Genomic DNA, 6000 nt, shown 5'->3' with positions numbered 1-6000 from the left:
TCACTAAACTGCTTGTAGATCTTATGTCCATCCCTCTTTGAACTGATAGACCACTTTCTAAAGGGAAAACCTTTTCTTTTTGCAAATTTCTGACTGAAATCAAATCACTTATACTTCAAAACATTCTAGCATGGAATTAGAGCCTGAAAAGTTAAGATTATCGATACCCTAATTCAGATGATAAAATACTGCTAATTATTGTCTTAAATTAGTTTTTAACAGTTTAACTCCAAAACACCCAAAATAAAAGGATTCACATTTTAAAACAGTCATTCTACTTAGACTGATGACTAGGATAAGCTTCCAGTCTTTCTAGACATTATAACAACTCCAATTATAACAATTATAACAACCCCCCAAGCATTTAATAAATTTTGCAAATTAACTTTCAAACTCTTTACCAAAAACTTCATACTACATCTTTCTATTATACAAAATCCACTTGCTTATACCTTCTTCAGCACATTTAGAATCATTGAAGTTATTACAAGGTCACCTATCCAGGGATAGGAAAAGGTTGGAAGACATGGTACCTTATATCCAAGTAAACTTTCTTCTACCTTTCACCCATAATTCAAACTATACACTTAATTCAAAGACATTTTGATTTGTAATGCTAAGTACAACGTTACAAAGGAGATTTTATACTTACTCTCCTTCAAATCCGAGCACTTGTGAGAAAAGGGGCTGCAACAAGACTGGATGGCGGCCCACCGAACCTATACTTCCCTGACCAGGACTCAAACTCAGATCAGGGCAGGTGAAATCCTTGAATCTAGTCACTAGACCAGATCTCTCCAGACTCCCATAGTGAGAGTGGGAGTGGAGAGAGAAATCCCAGAAGATAAAAATAGGTGATAAAGCATTTCATAAGGTGAGTTTTCCTGGAAGGAGCAGGATATTTAAAACTCAGTTGTCTCCTCTGCTATAGATAAAAACCTGATCCAAGTTAGTATAGGCAGTTCTCCTGAAGAAAAGAAAATTCAATAGAAGAACCTTTAAAAAGTAAGAATTAAGGGAGCAGTCTTTTCCCTTCTGAGGTGGCCTAGTCACATGTCATCTGGGAAAGCCTAATTCTCCCTTTCTCTAGTTGAGAAAACAGAGACAAGGAAATAGAAGACATCTTAAGGAGAAGGAAAGGTGGAGGAGGAGGAGCTGGGTTGATCAACCAAAGCAGAGAGAAATAACATCCTGAAGCCTGGAAGTCCTGGAAGAAATCTTAGGCCGGCTTCAGTTTGCTAATTACAGAATTACCTACAGGGTCCAAATTTCTCTTGGTCAGTAGATGGCACTGAGACCAGGTAAAAGGAATTTAGATAGTCTGAGGCCAAGTTGTTGGGGCTCTTCTGTTTCTGCCCCTGACAATGAGGGGTGTTTGGTAATAGAATGCAGCTCTAGAATAGCAGAGGAAGGGTCCCAGTCTATCTGTGACTCTCCTCAGACCCTACATAGAGGCAGAGAGTTCCCTAACTTGGGGGGGGGGGGGAGAATGCCTTGCCCATAGTAAAAGTGACCCCTCCAACTCAGTCCCTTGACTCTTTAATGTTTTGTAAGGAGGCAGCCAGCCCCAGTGGCACCATGTCAATAAAAGTTATTGGGACAGTTTTAGGGGGAAAAATGACTCCTGGCCACTCACCCTGCCCCCCACATCCAGAAAGGCAGAGGAGAGAAAAGCATTTTACATTTTCAACCAAGAAGCATCCTTTGGTAAGACCAATCTGCTTTGCTTGCTTAATAACCAAAGAGACCCCCATGCCACTCTGGAACTTGCCTCAGCTTCCAGAGGGCTCCTCCCAGATTCTTCTAGGCTTCTGGAGGGCCCAAAAAGGGGATTCAAGGGCTTACTTGGCTATGAGAGAGTCCAGTCTACAGAACAAAATGTTGGAGTTACCACCACCATAATCTTGAGATTGGCACCTGTCTGAGAAGGAATTCATAAGAACCAGGCTCTCTCCCAGTCATGTTGGCATTTTATTGGGCACTGTGCTGGCATGTAGACTGAGGAGCTGGGAGATACCCTAGCAAAGAGGCATCTGACATACCCACCTTTTTATAGGGTCAAATAGTTGTGGGTCTGAAGGTCAGAAATTGATACCACCAGAAGGACAGACTTTCTAATAGAGTTATAACACAGGCTTGTAAAAAGTGTTTTTGTAATTCATAGAATACTCCAAGTTCTGGAAGCACTTTGACTAATCTTTGTCTAAGGCTAAAAGATAACCCTATTCAGTGTATAGTGATAACAAATAGGAGATAGGGGTTGTAGATAGAATTCCTGATTTTATCAAGGACCCAGGAAGGACACTCAGAGCAGATCTGAATGTTAGAGAGGGAACTCATTAATTGGCACCCCATCATGTAGAACCCTTGGTTACAGCAAATGAAGTTTTGAATACCATAGAGAAATTCACTTTTCTTGGCAGTGTCCTTTCCAGAGAAGTACACATTGATAATGAGCATGACATCTGCATTGCCAGAATTAATTCAGTATTTGAGAACCTCTGAGGGAAAGTGTGGGAGAGAAGAGGTATTAGACTGACTACCAAACTGAAGGTCTACAGAGCCATCATGCTGACCTCATGGCTATATGCTTGTGAAACCTGGCAGTCTACTAGCGCCTTGTCAGGAAACTGAATCCTTCCATTTAAATTGTCTTGGGAAGATTCTGGAAATCACCTGGCTGTAGAAGATGTCAGACACTGAGGTCCTTTCTTGAACTAAGCTGTCAAAGCATTCAAACTTAAGACTGAGCACAATTCTTGTGGGCTAGCCATATTGTTCAAATCCCAAATATATGTTGTCAAAAAGATTGTTTTAGGGGTGGCTAGGTGGTGCAGTGGATAAAGCACCAGCCTTGGAGTCAGGAGTCCTTGGGTTCAAATTGGGTCTCAGACACCTAGTTGTGTGGCCTTGGGCAAGCCACTTAACTCCATGGCCTTGCAACAAAACAAAACCAAAAAAAGAACCAACCAAACAACCACGTAAGTGGACGCAGCCTTTGATTGTCAACTTAGAACAGACAGACATATAAAACTCAACCTGACAGCGTAAAGATTTCTCTGTAAAAATTCATCTGACTGATAGTGGTTAAATAGAACTGGGGTGCAAGTCCACATCCCCCATAATTAGAGGGAACAGCATCGGTAGAGAGCCTAGATGCTCTAACTCATTAACTGTACCAGAGAACCCTGTGGGGCAGGTAGACATATGGCATATCTGGCTTTCAAATAATGGGGGACCAAGGTGGCCAGTGCTATCCCCAAATAAAAACTCAAAGGGGTCATATAGGATATTGTAATTGAAGTAATCCTAATTATCTTTTCTTTGTACAATTCCTTTGAGATGGGCAAATTTAGAGACATCTCCATTCCCCAATGTTCATACTATTTGTCCACCTTCCAAGCTCTGGTCTGATCAGTCAGTCAGATAAATCATCATGATATCATTCTGACTCTCTTCAAGTACAAAGGAAAATGACAACCAAATCATCACTATTCTTTGTTTATTGCAAACCCACTGTTTAAATACAAGAATCCTTTGATACCACAGGATCTGGAGATACAAACTGTGCCGGAAGCGAGGATACAAACTTACTCTCAAAGTGAACTTAGGAGGCCGAGTTTGTGTATTTTGGAGGCCAACTGTGCTTGTTCTCCGAATTAGCCTCTAAGTAGAACACAGTGTTTGTTTTCTCCTCTCTACCCCCATCCCCCGTACCTAGTGCGGACTACTCTCCCCACCCTGCCCTTGCTATGCCAGAGAAGGGAGGTGTTACTATTATCTCCATTTTTACAAATGAGGAAGGTGAGACTGGGAAAGAACTTCAACTCCCCTCCCCTCCCCTCCTCTCCTTTATTAAAAGCACAATTTAGGAAGGCAAGAGAAGCTAGTTAAAATACTAGCACTAGCAAATACTTGTAGTCTCATCAATTTTTGAAATTATTTAAATTCGTGATCCTTTTGTGGGGGGGGCAGAATTCTCTAAGTGTGGATCATAAAATTCTACCATTGGCTTCCTTATTTAATGGTGCCTCTGCTACTTCAGTATAAACTATCTGGGGATTCTCCAAATTAAGAGGAATCTTCACAAACTCTATTCGATCTTTTTGATTCCTGAAGGACTTGTCCTCCTCCGCCAAGTTCACTATTAGAGAGGAATTTGTACTGCTCTCTTATCTTTCTTGGCCTGGGCCACCCCAAGAGGAGGTTCATTGAAACGCCTCTCTGGTGTCTCAGACTGTATTTATGAAAAAAAAAAAGGCTCAAGGATGTTAACTCTGCATTATCTGAATGTCCCCTTAAAAAGGTATTGGGGGGGGGCTCAGTGGATAGAGCACCAGCCCTGGAGTCAGGAGTACCCGAGTTCAAACCTGGTCTCAGACACTTAATAATTACCTAGCTGGGTGGCCTTGGGCAAGCCACTTAACCCCATTTGACTTGGAAAAAAGTCCCCCCCACAAAAAAGGCATTGAGGAAGACATCTCACTGTTAGCTTAGAGTGGAGCAAACAAAACTTTACAGAGCAAAATCTTTTAAAAAGTATAAGTGTTGTTGGGATTAGGGACTCCAAAAGTTGGATTTTAAATTGGAATATGTCACAGTTTCTTGTGCTCTTTAGCAACACCATATATTATATGGAATGCTATACATTTAAAAGCAAACTTCTATTTGCGACATTTTCTAATGTACTTATCTCACTCTTCATGTGTAGAGTAAAATTTTGGGAATGGAGGACATATCTGATCCCTAAAACCTAGCATTTTACAATGAAAAGCCTTCTGCTAAATGGGTAAAGATGGATTCCAATCCATAAAGCCCCTGAATTAGCTTGCATGGTATGCAATCTGATTTTCAGGATGTCAGGATAACTGAGAAACAAAGCAATTAACAACTGTTGTTCCAGAGTCATATTGCAATCCTGAGATCTAATCAGGAGAGGAATCAAAATCCCAGATCCCAGAAGGATATTAGCTCTTTTCTCTGCAAATATGAATTTCCTTAAAATAGATTTGGGACAGAATAGCTCTTCATTGTTCTCCTTGAAGAAGAGATTAAAGACACTGAAGAATCTTGGAGTGCCCCCCCAGGAGGGGCTCTGAGGAGATCTCCCCAATTTCAAGGAAAGACCACCATGATGGGCACTATAGGCAAAGAAAACTGAAAAAGGCAGAGCTGGTGACCTGAATTTGTTCTGAATTGCAGAATCTGGATCATAGAAAGATGTACAACTTTATTTAATCTAGGAAGCATTAATTACTGTCTTCATATTATTTCTAATTTCATGGTAAGCAAAATTAGTATATTTAACCAAGCAAGTTAACCTTAAGGAAAATGTGCTCTCATGGCACCTTTGAAGAGAGGACAACTACCCAGGGGGATGTTTGGAAAGATAGCGTATGGTCTTTCATACTAATAACATAAAAATAGGGAGGGGGGGACACAGCACGGGCTTAAGTCATTGGTAGAGAAAAGAGCCCTTTGGTATATTTGAGAATGCCAAATGGCCAGAGAGCATGGGGCCAAACCATTACCCACCTTAAAAAAAATTATAAGGAAGCTTGAATTAGCACTGTGAAATCCTGAAATATATAGTTAATAGGAATTATAGGAATATGGACACTAGAAGAAAATCGTAAGTATAAATCAGAGTTTGAAGTAATGTCAACTCTGATTCTCCAAAGAGTAGGACTTTTTACAAACACAGGGACCAATATAAGGTCCTTATTAAGCTTGAAAATAAAATGAAATCAAGAAACTTGTTAAGACTTGTATGAACTGATGCAGATTGACATGAGTAGAACCAGGCAAACAGTATACATGGTAATAATAACCCTGAAAAATTTCAGACTGTGACTCCAGAGGACCTTTGAAAAAGCTTTGTACCGACCTCCTGACAGAGAAGTGTAGAATTATCCATACATCTGATCATAAGATGAATGTGTGAATTCCTTGTGCTTGACCATGCTGATTTGTTACAGGATTGTAGATTTGGGGGATGGG

The sequence above is a fragment of the Macrotis lagotis genome, chromosome X (genome assembly GCF_037893015.1).
Source record: "Macrotis lagotis isolate mMagLag1 chromosome X, bilby.v1.9.chrom.fasta, whole genome shotgun sequence".
NCBI lineage: Eukaryota > Metazoa > Chordata > Mammalia > Peramelemorphia > Peramelidae > Macrotis > Macrotis lagotis.
This window is presented reverse-complemented; position numbering follows the sequence as displayed.